The following is a 19,738-nucleotide window of genomic DNA, read 5'->3' on the forward strand; positions in this document are numbered from 1 at the left end:
AAGGTATCGTGGAATAGATGAAAGTTCATTTGATTGCATGATTGTTGCGGAAATGAGATGATGTATGGAAATGCCTCAATTATCCTATTAAATAGAATATGAAATGTGAATGTATGACTTGGTATGAGATCGAACCGATAGGCCTAAGGAATCCATGGTATAGCGGTATGGATGGAGTACTTAGCCTCGTTTTCATTGTTTCGTTTAGTGATAATTTGGTTAAAGGATGGTTGTGAAATGCTTATGACTTACTGAGTTATATACTCACTCGGTGTTTTCTTGTCACCCATTTTAGGTCTCTTGGACTCGTCTCTTTTTGTGTGCTCGGAACCGTCGTCGAAGTCATCACACCATCTTTGGTATTGTCTTCTTAGTCGATCTAGGAGAACATTTGGCATGTATAGGCTATTTTGTTTTGTTGAAATTTGGGTTGTAAACTTTAGCCATGCGAAAATGGCCCATATGGTTGGTTGGATTTGGTTCCAAAACACTTATTCATGAGTCTTAAAAATCTTAATTTTGATAAGGTGGTCATAATTTGTGATATGAATGATGGATGATTAGTTGGGTCATGGAGGAATTATGAAATAGGCATTGTTTGCCTTAGTAACAGATGCTGACAGCAGCAGTGATGTGAGATTGAAAAATCACTAAAAATAGTAGAAGTAGAATTAAATAGTGAATAAATTATGAAATTGAACCCTGATGAATCTACTTTCATATGGAAGAAACGAAACGGTCATATGAGTCGGATTTTAAGAGATATTCAGGTTTTTGAAACAGGGCCAGAACGGTTTCTGGATCCCTGTTCCGACTTTGAAAATTCACTATAAATTAACCAGAGAGAATTAGAATTCATGCTCTATATATACAGATTTCTTTGTGAGTCTAGTTTCTTTAGAAACAAACGGCATAAGGTGTTGGAGCCCTGTACAGAAATATATCCAAGACATAATGCGCAAAGGTCAGTGTAGTCGAACCCTGAAACAGGGGTGACTTTAACTAATAAACTGTACTAATTGGCTTGACCAAAAATTCTAGAAATAAATCCATGGATGGATATATGAGTCTAAATTCGGGGAAAATTTTCAGAACTGGTTTTCGAGTTCTGGAACTCGAGATATGATTTTTAAGGTAACAGTGACGCAGTCAGCCAGCTTGTCTGGAAACGTTAAAATGGTCTGTGTGACAAGTGAATTTAGTCTGTGAACCCCTCGTGTCCGACTACGGCGACGATATCGGGTACGGGGTGTTACACATGGTATCAGCCTCGAAGATGATAACCAGTGTAAGACCATGTCTGGGACATGGCATCAGCACTTTACCCATGATTAAGGCCTATGGAATATTCAGTAGTGTTCCGAATGGTTCAACAGCGAGAGTTATAAATTTAAAATAATGAGAAAAGTATAACCGTATTGTGAGTATTACAGGTACCTAAGTGATACGTAACTATATGATGTGAACTCATTGTATATGCTATGTGATTTGTATGGAATAAAGAGTAAGTCATGCTTATGCCCACTTTGGTATCATAAGTTTTTGGTAAATTGTAGACTTATTGTTGTATATTTATTTATATGCAACTTGCTAAGCTTTATGCTTACTCCCTTTCCTTTCCATTCCTTTCAGTGCCGCCTAACTAGTTCAAGGATCACTGGAAATCAAAGATATCAATAACACTACCAGCCGAAACATTTGGTATAGTTGGATTTATATTTTTGAATATGGCATGTATAGGATTAGAACTTATTATTTTGAGTCTTGAAGATTTAGCCAAATTTGTTGGCTTGGGGTAGATCCCACACTTAGTATTAAGCTATGAATGGTGGCTAATATTTATTTTGAGTTTATAAAAGTTGCATCTACATGGTTGAATGAATGTCTATTGTGGCTTATTTGATTTTGGAAATTATGCTTGTTTTGGTATTGGCTGGTATTTACGTGAAAATAGGTATGCAAAGGTGGCAATGAGTTTTGGTAAATAACCTTATATTACCCACACGGGTAGACACACGGGCGTGTGTCTAGGCTGTGTGTGACACACGGTCAGCCTATGGTCGTATGGTCTGACCATGTGACCCATGCACGTAAAAAATTCAAGTCAGTATGCATGATAATAAACACACGGGCAGAGACACAGCTGTGTGTCTCAGCCGTGTGCCTTGGCCGTATGACAATTTAGGAATGCTGACGTCAGAAACAGAATACCCAAATTTTTGCACACTGGCTAAGACACGGGCGTGTCATGGCCGTGTGAGGGACACAAGACATTGACACAGGCGTGTGTTTGGCCGTGTGAAAACCCTTGTAGGTGTAAATTAGAATTTAATTTCACACCGGTGGGGGACACGGGCATGTCCCAAGGTGCTTAGGCCATGTGAGCCACATGGACCACCAGCACGGCCATGTCGAAATGGTCACACGGGCGTGTTACCCTTCCACACGAGCATGTGCCCTATTTTAAGGCAAATTTCTTAAAGTTGGTTTAACGACCCAGAATGGTTCCAAATAGTTTTTAATGGTCAATTTGGGGCTCGTAGGCCTATAATAAGAATTTTAAAGTAGAAATTGAAAAAGTTTTAATTTGGACCAAATCTCGATGACTTGAGACTATTTATATGCATGAGATAAAGTTAGGTAATGCCTCGTACTCTGACCCGGCGTGGGTTACGGGTATAGGGTGTTACAAGCATGTTGGCATATTGCTTATTATTTTCATATGGACTTACTAAGCTTTAAGCTTACTCCCTCCTCTCCATTTCTTTAGTGTTGTCAGGTCGGCTCAAGGTTGGAGTGTAACACCTCTATAACTCCTCTATAACTCGTATCCGTCGCCGGAGTGGGTTATGAAGTGTTACCAATTTAAAACACCACATTTGCACATTCACATTTACATGAGTTCATTAGCAATTATATGCATAGCCAAACACAATCAAAGATCGAAATTTAGACTTATACCGACATTCAAAAGTTGCCATATTCACATGGCTTATATACAACAACATCTTAAAATATCATTCACTTAAGTCTACTCTATACATGCCATACTAGTTCCAAACATAATAGTACCAAAATGATAGATAGTGTAACGAGTTGCTGACGATCCCCTCCCGAGCAGGTGACTGGAGTCAACAATCTATAAAACAGAGAAACGTAACAAACGGAGTAAGCTTTCATAAGCTTAGTAAGTTTTAAGCAATACAAACAAATAAACTCAATCATACTTTGATCATTCAATTTCTCAAGAGGCCATTTTCTAGGTATATTGCCATTTGGCCGAATACACACAGCATATCATGCACATTTAACATTCTTATTTCACTTAATCTAAATGCATATAATAACATAAATAAATCAAATACTTCCACACCTTGACTGAATGTATCATGATCATAGATATCGTTATAATATTTATTCACATATGTATCACATTAAACACTTATGATTCAATTCAAATAAAACTCACAAATAAATACATAATACGTACCTGGCCAACTTAACGTATTGAATGTATTCATTTGTCGTTCTAACACGAGGTATCTTAGTCTTAGACTTTTATCAAATCACCGGCATTTAGCCTACTAGGTTTTAAACCCAAATTCATCCACCGGTATTTTACCTGCTAGGCTCGAAACCCGATATCATTTCACCAGCATTATAGCCTGCTAGGCTCGAAGGCCCGAATAGTATCTCACCGGCATTATAGCCTGCTAGGCTCAAAGGCCCGATATCATTTCACCAGTATTATAGCCTGCTAGGCTCAAAGGCCCGATTAGTATCGTATGATATTCAAATCAACAAGTTTCATATAACACAATCACACCAAATTAGGTACTAGCATCATTCAAATATATCATCCTACATTTTATTCACTTTTATTTCATTTCATCATTCATACTTATCATTTGATAGTTTACACATAACATCTCACTCATATTCATCTAACACTTATCATTTAATCATAAAAGCATATCACATTTTACTTCTATATTATATTTACCATTCGGCCATATACATACATTACAAGTAATACTTAATTCTCATAATGTGTCATGTCATTATTGAATATTATTTATGTTTAACTACTTAAAACTTACCTCGAATATTTTCGAACAGTCTCGGATCGGCTATTCAACTACTTTCTCTTTTCCCCTGTCAAACCTTGGTTCTCTATGCTCTTGAGCTAATTCAAACAAATTTAACTTATTAAAGTCCCATCATGCTAGCTTATGGCTGAATATGACAAGAAATTTAATAGGTCATATAGTTACTTTTAGCTCAAATACAAAATGGTCATACACATTTTTAATCACATTAAGCAATTTAATACAATTAATTTAATATTTCCTCATGTACACCTTTATGACCGAATACACATATCAATTAAGTAACTTACCTTAACACATAACCCACATAGCCAAAGTACATATAACCCTAATGACCGAATATGTTATCACCAAAATTCCTATGACTTAACCTTTAACCTTCATAGTCGAATATTCATTGTATACCTAGTTCACATACACAAACACAAAACTCATATGGCTTATCATATTTTCATATACATATCTCAACCATATAGCCGAATATATAGTTCATCAAATAGATATTTATTCTCGTTCCCATATCACATATTGATCAACTAGACCATGCATTAGCCTTTGGCACATTCGGTCATTAAAGTAATAACCTATTTAACATTCAAGCATTTTATACTAAAATTCCTCCCAAGGCCGAATTCATATATAACCTTTAATGCTCATACAAAGTTTATATTTTAAATAATTTATACACACACCATTAACCTAATATCAATTAACTAAGCACTTTAACAAATTTTCTTTAACTAAACACACATTCGGCAATGACAAAGACAATTTAACAAACCTTAAATTCAACTTATAACAATATATACTCAATATTCAAAGCATTTAACATCACTTCATCAAAATTTTACATCATGGTCGAATGCTCCTTTTTAAATCATTTATCCTCACAAAGTATAAATTTCACCATTAAACTTACAAACCAAGTTATTTAAATAGACCATCCATACATAAGTACCAAGCCTCAAACTTAATTTATAACTATCTAAATCATTTAAAACATCCGACACCAAATTTTCTTTGCATTTCATACTATAGCCGAATGCCCATTCCAAACAATTGAGCCACACATAATTCAAATTTCAAAATTTAAACTTATAAACTTACAATCACATGGATTTTAACATTATAGTCCATCAAACTTTCATTCATCAATTTTTATCATCAAATACAAAATTTTTGCAATTTCCTATCATGACCGAATGCACAATTGACCAACATTTAACAAATTAATTCATGGGTTTAAAGTACAACCAAGAGAGTAACTCAAAAACATGAAATTTTGACCAAACTACCAAGAACTTACCTTGAATTTATCTCCCCCAAATGACCGAATATTCAAGAGCTTCTCTTCTTCTTTTTGTTTTCTTTAGTTTCGGCCAAGTGATGAAAAAAAAATAAAGCTTAACTTTGTTTTTATCACCTTATTTTATGTTATAAAACAACATATATTATTTTATACCATAATTTAAGTTTATAATTTATTATTATTATTAAGCACATGATGCATTAAACCAACCCCACTACCGTACACTTAAATAAAGTGGTAAAATAGACATGCAAATCCTCTACTTTAGTAATTTACAAAATTAATCACTTGGACATTCACCTACCACATATTCAAAGTTTCTCAAACAAGTCCTTTTTAGCTAATTCCACATTCAAATGACAAAATTAAGACACGATACTTTCACACATGCACTTCCACATATAATAAACATAGAATATAACATTTAATTATTTTCTTGACTCGATTTTGTGGTCCTGAAACCACTTCCCGACTAGGGTCAAATTAGGGCTGTCACATGGAGATCGTCGGAGGCAGCATCACACTATCAAGCCACTACCTTTGGAGTATTGATACATATGTTAGCGTTTTCAAGTGAGTGGCATGTATGGGGGCTCAGTGTTATTATATGTGTTATTATGATTAGCCAAATGTATTGGCCCATATTGAGTTATTTGTATATGGCCATGAAGTGTGGCTCATATTGATTATGATATGTGAACTTATCTATCTATGCTATGTTCTAATGCTTGTGATGTGATGATGTGATTATGCTTGTTGGCCATATATGGTTGGTGTTATGAATTATGTGCATGATGAATCCTTTATGACCAATTGAAATGGTCATGGCCTTGAATTAAATGTGTAATATGGAAACAAGTTGATAACCATAGTATAATGGTAAAAGTGATCATCAAAATGACAAGTCTTATAAATGTGAATTAAGAAATCTAAACTTGGTATTGCATGAGTAGATGCATTGCTTGTAAGAGGACATGTTAATGTTATGAATATATCTTAATAAAGAGTGTTTAATCACTAAAATGATGCCATGAATTGTGGTTTTAATATGTATAAGGTTGTAAGGGTTTATGGATAACATGAAGGCTTGGAAATTAGCCTAAGTGTTAACCACACGAGCTGAGACTCGGCTGTGTGTCTCAACCGTGTGAGGGACACAGCCTGGAGACACAGGCGTGTGGCCTGCCGTGTGGTTTGATTTGCATGCTGATGTCATAAATAGAGAGTTACACAGTCTGAGGACACGGGCATGTCAAAGACACACGGGCGCGTCCCTATGTCCACATGGGCGTGTGAGCCTGTTTCATGGGAAAATTTTCTAGATTTTCCTGAAACTTCTTAAAGTTTTCAGTTTAGTTCCGAATCAATCCCGATGTATGTTTTGGGCTTCGTAGACTCAAATAAGGGACGACATGCATGTGTTTGAAAAGTTTTGAATTAAAAGAAATTTTATGGCTGGTTTTTGCATGTACCTTGTCCCGGCGTCGGACACGGGTAAGGGGTATTACAGAATTGGTATATACATATCATTTCACATTAATCATTTAATCACATCACTTATAACATACATTCACCAAGATAGTCAGAGAGAAATACTTACTTGAGTTTTTCCTTTTTTCTTTTGGATTTAGAATCCCTTTGGAAAACTTAATGTATCCTCAATATTTCACACATATAAATCTTAATAAATCATAATTAAATTTACTGATACGTTAAATCCACACCTCAATTGGTAGATATGATAACTCGATCCCAAACCCGATTCCAACTCCAAGGGAAGAAATCCAATCTTGAATCTTTTTTATTAATAAATTAATACTATGTTAAAACAGTCCAACAAGCCATTAAATCTCTTTACAAAAATCGAATGAGGAGGCTTACTTCTCTATCTTCCAAGTGAGTGTACTTTTCCTAAGGAGAGAATATGAATACGAGTAATACGGAGAAGAACATTTGACATGTGTGTAAAAGCATTACTAGATTCGGCATTAATAAGTGGAAAGAAAATATTATCATCGGAGTTTAAGGATCACTTACGAAAATGCCAAGGAATAGATGAATCATTGATCCGATGTATTGTAAGTCCAGTCAGTCACATCTATGCCTCTATTTTTAGAGAGTTATCTACTCCGATACTCAAGAAAAAACATTCCTCAATTGGACTTGATAGATGACATATTAGTCTTTCAATCGGTTTACTTATTTTCGATTAAACTAAGGACATGTTTACGTTCATATACTAATATAACTTATCTTTTCATATTATAATCCGACCATGTAATAACACTTAGTATTAGTTAAACTTTAGATAACCAGTGAGCCAATATTTGTTTTCATTTTACATGCAAAAACATTGAGGACAATATACAGAGGATATTAATGTAGTTTATGGATATTATTAAATCAATTTGTTTAAAAAATACAAGTATATAAAATGAATATACTATACTTAAGGTACTAGATGCAACACAACCCTCAACTATGGATTTTTGGGTCGTAGTGCCCTTGATTTCCATTGGTCAACAAGCGAAAAACCATTTCCAATAAGGGAGTTGCCCCATCTCACTTGTATTTGGTTTTGCGATAGAAAATTGTGCGACACCTAAAAATTTGATTATTGCATTAGGGGTTTTGGACTTAGTCAAGGAAGTTGTTATTCCCATATAAGCTTGTGTAGATTGATAACAAAATCGGTATTCATTTTATATCATTTTATATCATTTTGTTTCTCTTAGTTTTTGTGCATTCAAAATAATAGTTTTATAGATACAAAATATAGATATAAAATATTCTATTGGTTATCCAAAATATCTGAAGCTTATGGATTTTATTTGTGCTTTCAGATTCACATTTCCAAACTTTCATATTTTATTATGGATTTTAAAATATATCAATTTTATTTAATTATTTCAAACCTATATAAACTATTTAAATCTCAATTTAAATTTTTTTATATAAACTGAATTTTCCATTTATTTTTCAATTTTATAATTATATATAATTCTATATTTTAATATATTTCATATTTATATTTGAAGATACTAATTAAGATTCAAAATATGAAACTTTATATGAAATTATTTAATTTTTTAAAATTGAATATCAAAATTAGTTTAAAATTATTTCTCAATTAATACATTAAATAATATGTTGGAAATGTTGTTTTTATTTTTTTAAAATTAATTGAAAATGTTGTTGTACTGTATATTTGTTAAAGGTAAAATTTTCTGAAACTAAAAATAGGACTCCACACGCACAAATTATATGAATTTTACTATTAACTTATCACCGGTTGAATAGGTAAAATCCTTTCCTAATTTTTTTTCCTTGAGCTCACAACAGAACCTCTCCTACCCCACACACACTACCGCATTCAAAAGTTTTGTCAACCTACACATCTCATTTCAGAAGTCTTCATCAATCCCCCACTTATGTTGGGCATAATATTTTTTTATAGGGTAAACTACATTAATTATCCTAATATTTGTTTAAAATTACATTTCGGTCACTCTACTTTTAAAAGTAACATAATAGCTACTAACATTATCTAATTGTTAGTTCTTTGTCACTTATCTGTTAACTACCACTAAAAAGATAATGTGACACGTTAATTTAAATAATTAATTATTAATTTGATCCATGAACTATAATTAAAATATTTTTTTAAACTTTTTCTTAACAATATTTCTAAAAGAATCTTAACAAACAAATAAATAGATTATAAAATAATTAAAATTATAAAATACTAAATATATTATAAAAAATTTCAAAATAAAAATATCTTGTACCTTCTCTTCTTATTTTTTAATTTGTTTCTCTTTTACCATACCATAATTGAACCTAAATCTAAACAAATTAAGTGAAAAAGGAGGAAATTTGAAGCAAACCCATTATTATTCCTATATTTTCATTTGATTGATCCTGGGGCACAAATAATTAACAGTACCAAAAGTTATAATTTTTACATTTTTTGTTCAATATTTTTTACTTTTTAGAGCTAGAAGCAAAATCAGAGTCTAAAGAAGTCAAGAAGTTTTAGAGATAAAAAAATTTATGCAAGTTCAAGTTAACCGGAAAAATGTGATAAGTTTGATTAAGAATCTTACCAAAACTCAAGGGTCAAATGCATTTTGAACAATATATTCCAGAAGATATGCAGGAATGAAGAGCTTGTTGAGAAGGCTGGGAGAATTACTCCAAAAGGTACGATTTTTTAAGGCGAAAAACAACAAAGATTACAGTACCAGAGACTGTCATAGCTGCTGCTAAGACCACTCCTTGTAAACTCAAGCCATACTTTTAACCAAAATCTCAAAAAACCTCAAACGAAAAAGATTTTGCAGGCTATGTAATAGCCCGATTTTGGGCCTAGTCAGAACAGTGGTTTTGGAACCACAAATCTGAGGTTAGAGAAATTATTTTTATATTATTTTATGTGTTATAGCATGATTATACGAGTGTTTGAAATTTTGGTGAATTAATTTTAGTGACTGCATGCTTAATTTTGAAAAGGACTAAATTGCATAAAGTGCGAAAGTTTTGTTCTACTAACTAAAGGTGTCAAATAGATATGGAACATTAAAGTAGAGGTCCTTATTGAGTAAATAGACCAATAAAATGTTAGTGGCTGGACGTGGAGCCTTAATTCATGTAATGGTCAAAGGTTAGGTGACTTAATTGATAATAAAATAATAAAACTAAAGGCTAACTATCATCTTTTTCATTCCTTCTCTTCACCACCGAAAATTTCAGCAAAAAAGGGGGGTTTGAGAGTTCAACATTTCAGCAACTTCTATCCCTTACAAGTAAGTGATTTTGATGATCTTTCTTGATGATTTTTGTATTTTTGGGACCTTTGTAGTATAAGCTAACTAATGGGGGGGACTATTTTGCAAAATGGTTGAGAGTCTAAGGTGTTTCCATGAGAGTATCCATGTTTTTTTCTGAATTTTTATAGAAGAAAATGAATCATGGCTGTTAAATAAACAACTTTTGTGAAGTGGTTTTCATGAAAACACCTAAAATGATCATTTTGTGAAGTTTATAAAATAGGTTGCAAATGTGTGAAATAATTGAAATTGTGAGATGCTATAGGTTTAAATTAGTCTCAGCTAGGCTTCGTTAATGTGGAAATTTGATGAAAATCGTTTTACGAGACTAGGGGTAAAATCGTAATTTTGTGAAAGTTTAAGGGTAAAACAGTCATTTTGTCAAAGTAGAAATTTTGGAATGTCTTGATTTATGTGATGATTAAATAAATAAATTTTGTCATTATAGATCTAGAAATATGGAATCCGGACTTAAACTGGGGGAAAACCAAGCTAATGGACTAAATCAAACTAGTCGCCTATATTTTGTATACCGAGGTAAGTTGCACGTAAACATCACAATTCTATTGTTATTATGCATTAAATAATTGATATTGCATGAAATGTTCAATTTTTTTATGAATATGCATATGAGATTTGATGTGGTAAAAATCCCGGTTGAACCGTAAGAATAGATTGGATATCCATGCCGTGATACTAGGGTTATGTGAGCTAGTGAAAGACCATATTTGGAACATGACATCGGCATTTATATGAGAGCTAGTGTAAGTCCATGTCTGGAGCATGGCATCAGCCTCGATATGTGAGCCAATGTAAGACCATGTTTGAAACATGGCATCGGCATTTATATGAGAGCTAGTGTAAGACCATGTCTGGAATATGGCATCGTCCTCGATATGTGAGCCAGTGTAAGACCATGTTTGGAACATGGCATCGGCATTTATATGAGAGCTAGTGTAAGACCATGTCTGAGACATGGCATCAGCATCTTACCCTTTTGTATGAAGCTTATCGGGTATTCATTTATTACTCCGACTGGTTCAACAGGTAATTTAAAGATTATATCACGATTGAGAAAAGTTACAATTATGTTGCAAGTGGTACAGGTACCTACAACAAACTCATAAGAATGAGCTCGGGTTATGTATATGAATAGTAAGGGTGAAAATAAGTAAGCTATGTCTATAGTCATTTGAGAATCTTGTGCAAGTGTATGATACGTTATGAGTATGATGTTACTTGGTAAAGCGATGTTAATTATTTACTTGTGACTTACTAAGCTTTATGCTTACTTCCTCTCTTTTCCATTTTCTTATAGTGCCGCCAAGCTAGCTCGGGAATCAAGGGACGTCGGAGGCATTGATCACACTATCACCTAAAGTTTTTGGTATAGTTAGTTTAAATGTTTTGAGCGTGGCATGTATAGGGACTTGATCTTTTTGTTTAGTGTCATGTTGGTGTAGCCATAAGTGTTGGCTCATATGGATGTGATGTTCATTTTGTGTAGGCTATTGATGTTGCCTAATATTGATTATTATTAAATGCATTGATGAGAATTGTCATGGATGTGTTTGTTGCATGGTTTGTGTTGATAAGTAGGAGATGTTGTATGTGCTAGGAAATAGCTTGGAAATGATGTATGGATGCCTAGGTATTGGCTGATATGGTCATGTGTTTATGTGGTATTGGTATTGCTCGATGTTTTTGTAGGTGGGTGCAAGTAAGGGTGACAAAAAGGCTTGGTAAATAGCCTTGTTTTTGTCCACACTGGTAGACACACAGGCGTGTGTCTAGATCGTGGTGACACATGGTCTGCCCCATGGGCGTGTAGTCAAGCCGTGTGTCCCCTGCACCTAAATTTGGCAAAACAGAATGCCCAGTAGTAACTACACGAGCGGAGACACGACCGTGTCTCAACCGTATGGAGGACACGGCCTAGTACACGGGCGTGTGCCTTGGCCGTGTGCCCCTAAATGGATTGATGACGTTTGAAACAAAATGTCAAGTTTTTTGTACACGGGCTAAGACACGGGTGTGTCATGGCCATGTGAGGGACACGGGCCATGGATACGGGCGTGTGCCAAGCCATGTGAAAACCTCTGTAGATTCGAATTGAAAAATAAATCTGCATGGGATAGGAACACGGGCGTGTCCCGATATGTTCAGGCCGTGTGAGCCACACGGACCTTCAACATAGCCATGTTAAGAGGACACATGGGCGTGTCACTCTTCCACACGGGCGTGTGCCCCTGTTTACATTGAAATTTTTTTTCAAAGTTTTCTAAAGTGTGTAATTTATTCCCAAACCATTTCCAAAGTGTGATTTGGGCCTCGTAGGTCCATATTAGGAATGTTGAAAGGAAGTTTAAAAGTTTTAAGATTTGAGCGAAATTTTATGACCCGAAAATGTTTGTATGCATGTGTTTTAAGTTTAATAACGTCTCGTACCCTGTCTTGGCGAAGAATACGGATAAGGGGTGTTATTGGCTGAAAAATCCAAAGGAATGGATTAAGGTTTAATCACAAAAAAAATGTCAAGACCGAGTTTAGTTCATGAATATTTTATAATTTATTTACTTATTTGTTAAGATTTTTTAACTTTTTAACATTATTGTAAAAATTTTCTTTAATAAAAATCAAAATTGACATTTTTTTAACATATTTGATAATGATAATAACTGTTATTTAACTTTTGAAAGTTGAGTGAACAAAATATAAGTTTAATCAAAATTAGAGACGATGTAGTTTACCTAATTTATAATCATCCCATCACTCATAATTGGCTGCCCTACAAGACAATGCATACCCAAAGAAGACAACAACAAATATATATATCTATCTCAAAACTAAAGGCTGTGATAGATTTTCACTTTCATTGTCGTAAAAGTAAAAGAACTCAGAGATTTATGACACTCGGTTCAAAAATAAACTAAATTACTCTGTCAAAAAGAAAAAGATAACAAAAACTAATCAAATACAAAACAACTGGATTCCTTGGGGTGACAATTCTGCCCGAGATTTTCAGCATGCCACACTCAATGGCAATACCCATGCTATAGTTTCATCTCTTTTTCTCAATAAACAAACCGCTATTACCTCAGGAGAAATATACAACTCAATAAAATTTTACTGTCCTTGGCAGCTCTACTTCATTAAATAATACAAGTTGGTCGCCTCAAAAAGGGGAGGAAATCATCAATATCAAAGTGCTTGATGATAAGCAGAAGCCCTTGCGGACACTGACGTTAAGAGTAGACTGCAAAATTAGAATAGACTCTGACAAACCTTGACCTCAGATGCTTGTTCCTCCAACACAGCTTGCCCCGAAGGACTTGAGCTAACAATCCTCATTGCTGCATCAAATACAGCTTTTTGGAACAGGTCGTCTTCCATCTTCTTAAGGATTCCCCTTACCACATTAAAATCTAATCCCCCAGCCAATGCAAGTTTCCCAATTATTTCTCCGAAATTATTTGGTGCTTGTGGTAAATCAATGCCAATATCATCCAACAAGGCACCATAGAGCAGACACCCCGTCCCTATGTCTCTAGCTGTAAGAACTTTCTTAATAAACAAGTATTCTATAAGCTTTGAAACTGGCTCGACACAAGGTGGGATTTTCTCCAAGGCAATGGAGATCGCTTCTTTCACAACCTCGGGATAGTACCCCGGAGATTTTAGTTCCTCCACACACTGCAATGCTTCATCCAGCAGCCTAACACTGAAATATTCCTCCAACAGTGCCTTCGTTTTTCTACTAAGTTCATCTTGATTCAGTCTTGAAGCTGGTGTAACTAGTTTCTCCAAAACTGGAGACACAGGAACAGGTTTGGCAGGAAGAGAAGGTTGTGCCACATGAGGGGATGAGCTTCCCTGCAACAGGGCACTTGTCCTACCACTCATTAGGGCACCACTACCTTGAGGCAACAACCTTGGATTCACTGAAGTTGGTTTATTGATTGAAGGTGAAGGAACACGCCCTCCAGGTAGCATACCCAGTCCATCACCCCTTGGCATTGATCGTGTTCTAGGAACCTCCCAGTTATCATTTTCCATTCCAGGCATACCAGGCATTCTCCGAGTTCCCGGCATTCCAGGCATCAAACCCCAGTACCAGGACGAGTTATGGGAAAACCACCAGGACTCATTGGACCAACAGAAACAATACGACTATTTCTAATACTTGCAGTAGCACCGGGACGCAGCCCAAGATTTTTTTCAGCTTCAGAATGGATTTCAGTAATTGTTTTGGCTTTCACCTGCAAAAATCAGTTAAACACGAGTTTGATATCAAAACCCATTAAATTGACATGTCAACAACTTCTTTCTAATCTAATATAGGAGCTTAATGGCATTTAGGAGTGCTACCTCTTCACGCCTTGGAACCCAATTGTTAGCACGCAGATCAAGAACATCACGAACCATAAATCTCAGTCTTGAAGCAAGCTGAGGATTTGTGACCAATTCCTTCAGTCTATTGAAATATGCATCATTTATGCGTCGTGATTTCAGGCTCTCATCAAGCTGCTTACCAATAGTATTGAAGAACTGACAAATTGCTTCAACATTCTCCTCCACAGGGCAGGCCTTAGTATCATGGCCCAAAAGTTCCTGATTGACAGAACAGGAAAAAATGATTTAGTATAAACCTACTAAAAATCCAAGTTCCACCAATGAGAAAGGAAGTATTGGCAATAACCTGCACAATGTGATGGACTATCTTCTCAGGTACGATCTTTTGCTTCAGAAGCTCACCAATTAAACGAATGTTACCTAGAGTACGAAGTTTGACCAACCTTTCTTTATCCCTACGTTCCATCTCTAGCTCAGGGGCAGTCATCTGCGCCACTTCTTCCCTAAGCTTGTCAGCTCCCTCAAATGCCTCCTGACAGTTATTCAAGAGGACTCGCTTAAATGTAATTTCTTTTCCACCAGGTTCATCGGATGGGAATGAAGGGAGCTTATCATTGAGATCAGAACATAAAAGAGCATACATTGGACAAAATGTGGGTTCCAAAACAGCCTTCTCAAATATTAGAGAAATAACCCCCTGTAAAGATGCAAGCAATACCGTCAGTGATGTCATCTTACAAATGCAATAACTAGAAAAGAACACGATTAGATGAAATGTATAGAAGAGTGTAATTTATAGAAACACGTACATAGAAATACACACAAAAAAGCACAAAATAAAATAGAATAATATAAATGTAGAAAGTGATAACCTTCAAGATGTCAGCTGATGTAATACCAGAATCAATAAGTTGGCCCTTCAGAAGATCATACTTCTCAGGAGTCAGCTTGTTCAATATCCTGGACAGAGAAAAGTCATTCAGAATAACCAGTAATACATTCTCATGCAAACTCGATAAAAATGCACATAGGAAATTTCCTAAAAATGGAAGTCATCTCGTATTAAGTATCTTCCAGAACTAAAAGCTTCAATACCAACCATACGTTAACTCTGAATTTAAGAACCATAATATTCCAAGGTTGAAAGTTCACAGAAATGCCTAGTATAACTTGAAAACAAAAGAAAATATTCTTACTACACAGATTTACTACAAAGATTATTGGCATGCTATTATGCTTAATCTAAAGATCAGATCCTAAACAAGATAATAAAAGCAACGTACTTTTATGGTTTTGTGATAGCAACAGAAGAGCATATGTGATGCAAGAAAACTGCTATGGTTTCTCAACAGGAATCAGCGACACTTATACGATTAAAAAAACATATTTTCAGTATGTTTACCCTTTAACAGTCTTTAGAACACGATCCTTTTCAGATAAGTTGCCCCTTCTAGCAGACCATGGCACCTCAGCCTTCACCAAAGCTGGAGTTTGTCCCCCCTAGTTCAGCCAAATGAAAACAGATGTTAATGCCAAAGCCAAATGACAGGCATAGCTTGCAGCAGGAATAAGTACAAAGCTAAAATGAAAACTATAAGTGGAAGCGTTCCTTGAATGTTATAAAAAAAAATTAATCATTGGAGCTGGTGCAGGCCGTGGGAGGCAAGCGACTGATATGGTTCGCAACTAATGCACAATAATGCAACAAAGCAGAAGCAAATGAGTTAATAAATAAAAAGAAGATAAAATCCCAAATGTAGGGTTATTTATGTTGACTCATCTCATGACAAAAAAAAACAAAATTAAAGAAAATTAAAAGCAATCATTACTATTGCAATTTCTTGAACAATTGCTACAAGAATGATATAAATACCTAGATTTTAAGTGGAGTGGAATTGTCAATGCAAGCACTAATGCCTAATATAAATTCAGCTATAACTGTTTTAATACCTGCCCCACCAACCAAAAAGAACAATTCCGGCAACAGCGAACACAAATGATAAACAGCTTAAGCCACAGGAAATATTATATAGACAAAAAGATATCATATTATGTTATGTCAATTACCAGTTGGTTAGAGGAGATTTGTGCTTGACGATTGAATTGACTAGCTTCTGGTTGCTTGGAGTCATAACGGTTCCCCAATTCTCTATCATGAAGTGATTCCCAGGACCTCTCCTCTCCATCAGATGAAAACTGTGCTGAACGGTTACGCCAATCACGATTGTCAGGCTCAGAGTAACGGTTGTGACTTTGATTTGGTGGCTAGAAAAAGTCAAGGATGAAGAACATGCTTTAACAAAGAATGATTGCTTGGCAGCAACATAGGAAAATAAAGGATAGTCCTCAAGGCAGTTAATAGATACCAAATTAGCCAACCGAAAAGTAAAAAAGCAAAAGAACACTTAGAACTCACGTTACTTTCTCCACGAGTCCGGTTCTGATCTTCACCAAAGAGTTCCACTTCAATTTCTCGTTCGATTTTAAGAATCTCGTCGGAAACTTCTACAGCCTAAAGAGAAGGCAAGCAGCATAATCAGATATTATATCACACAATAGTCAAAGTGCCATTGACGTCAATTTAATAAAACTGAAACAGATTACTAACAACACTAAAAAAATTACATGCTTGATCAGCTGAATATAATTGAAACAGGATACTGAATACATAGAACAACTTTCATGCATGCAAGCAAAAAGCAGAATTGTCCTTTTCTGGTTGATTTATGGAACTAAAATGCTATAAATAGTCCACAGATGCACAGATAAAGTATATTACTCAGCAAAAGTAAATAGAATTACCTCCCTAAGCTTTAGAAGCTGGTCCCTAGTGTACTGCACACATTCACGACCCTCAAATCGTGAGTCTCCAGCCTACAACAGTAACACAATTGATAACTTCAGATTTTACAAACCAACAGTATGCATCATGTTAAAATTCAGATAAACTATCTACAGAATAAATAAAACAACGAAAGAAGCAAAATCTAGAAGATGGCTTAGAACATACGGGACTTTTTTAACATGGTTACTAAAAGATTAAACTTATTTATCCAATGAAAACAATGTATGCTACCAAAGTTCTCAAATAACAACCAAATAAAAGGACATCACATAGTTGAAATCTCTAGATTATTGTATCATAAGGAGGCTGTCAAAAGACCCAATCTTTTGTACTTCATAACCTTTGATATGACTTAGGCAGTGGACCATACAATCCCAATAGAACAACACACAAGAAAACATAAAATGGCAATTGTAACTATAAATTATGCCCTCATACAAACCATTAATGGAGATTAAAAAAACTCCACAAGTAGGTTTACTTGATCACCATGTATCCAATTAAATTGCATATCAAAATATCATCGTATATTACCATCAACATATATCAAAATATCATCGTACATAGCCATAAGAACACAGAAAAGAGGATTAACCCACAATTAGGAAAAGTTAATTGATCTTTGATCAATAGGACACCTAGATCTGTATAAACAATATGAAGTGGTCCTTTATGGGCAAACAAAGCTCGGATATAACCTAAAGCCATCACATTTTACTTTGTCCATGTTTACAGCAAGCAGAAATACTAAGTGCCCAATGAAGAATTAGGGCAAAGCTAATTCTAATTATAGGCATTTCTATATTCTTTCGTTGGTAAGTGGTAAAAGAAATTCGGAGAATACCAGTTTTGCTACTAAGAGCACAAAGGAATAAATTAGAGCCTTTCAAACAAAAAAACAAAAGCAATATTTATCTCAAACATAAGTTATAGAACCAAAAATAGCAATGTAAACTCAAATCTACTTGCTAATACCGATCTTCCAAAGAGCACAGCCTAACTAACAGCTGGCAGACTAGCAATTTAAAAGGAACAACCATTTAAATCCAATACCAAAACATCTAAAAAGACCAGCCCAGACAAAATCAATCAGAAACCAATAAAATAAGAGATAAAATAAAGACTAGATCCAGAAAACTGAGATATGGGTTCTGAATAGAGAAAGGATAAAAAGATTGAACCTTGACAGAAAAGGCAGGAGGAGCACCAGCATGGGGACGAAAGACGGGAAGATCAGAAGAAAGGGAACCAAAGGCTAACGAAGAGGAGGAGGATGAAGAAGAGGGAGCACCAAAGAGTCTGCTCCCTCGACCACCACCAGGTCTTAAGCTTAACACCGTCTGATCACCCTGCTGCATACCTCGGTCTTTTTGACAAGAAACTCAATCTCCGTCGTCGGATCAGAAACAGAAGCGATGTGTAAAACACTGAATCTGAATATAAAGAGATTGAAAAATAAAAAATAAGATTTGGGAATATAGAGAGCCAAGAAACAAAAAATAAGATATTCCCTCTCTTCTGCGGGAAAGCAATGGGAAGAGAAGAGAAAGGAAGTATGTGAGGACGGCAGACACACACCAACAACAAACCCTTATTTTGGAGATTTTATTATTTTTCCCTTTTCTAGGTGATTTGGAAAATACGCTTCCATCACCACCTTTATTTGTAACTAGTAAACCCCCCGCCCTCCCCCTTATTTTTCCTTTTCCAGGTTTTTTTTATTACACTATTCGGGGTGAATTAAACATCTATGCTGTTTTTGTTTTAAAATTGAGTAACTGTACCGTTTTCTTTTAGGTTGTTTGAGAGAAATGAAAACTCATCTCACAAGACAAGATTTTAGGGCAATGTTCTTTTTTTTTTTTTAACGGTTACACCTTGAAAGATTACACTTTATCCCTCAGATTTTTTCTTATATAAATTCCTTCAAATTTCGTTATTTTTAATATGAATTTATTCTCTCAAATATCAATTCTCAATTCTTTCAATATTTTTTTCTAAATCATATTCTATTTGATTTGATTTGATTTCTTATAATTTGTAAACCGATAAATTAATTTATTCAGGTTGGATGATAAGTACGTCTTTGACATTCAATTACAAATGGTAAGAAAATATTATTAAATTATTTAATTTTAATTCGCTAATTATTATGCTGTTAACCTTATTAATATTTTATGTTTATATAATCGGGTCTAAGATTAGATTTTTGAGATATACACAATTTAAGTGTGAGTGCATTAGTTGCAATTCATGGACACTTGCAAGATAAGAGACTCTCATACGTGGCTCG

The 19,738-nt window shown here is 34.8% G+C and overlaps 1 long non-coding RNA gene and 1 pseudogene across 1 annotated transcript; one reads left to right on the forward strand and one right to left on the reverse strand.

Annotated features, from left to right (window-relative positions):
• Positions 1-10,097: 10,097 nt before the first annotated feature.
• On the forward strand, positions 10,098-11,813 carry LOC128288269 (uncharacterized). Its single transcript, XR_008278698.1, has 3 exons — positions 10,098-10,223; positions 10,696-10,784; positions 11,566-11,813. It is a non-coding gene; the product is annotated as an uncharacterized LOC128288269 (long non-coding RNA).
• A 1,288-nt stretch (positions 11,814-13,101) lies between these two features.
• On the reverse strand, positions 13,102-19,338 carry LOC108467156 (eukaryotic translation initiation factor-like; annotated as a pseudogene).
• Positions 19,339-19,738: the final 400 nt, after the last annotated feature.

This window comes from Gossypium arboreum, unplaced genomic scaffold, assembly GCF_025698485.1.
Source record: "Gossypium arboreum isolate Shixiya-1 unplaced genomic scaffold, ASM2569848v2 Contig00174, whole genome shotgun sequence".
NCBI classification, from domain to species: domain Eukaryota; kingdom Viridiplantae; phylum Streptophyta; class Magnoliopsida; order Malvales; family Malvaceae; genus Gossypium; species Gossypium arboreum.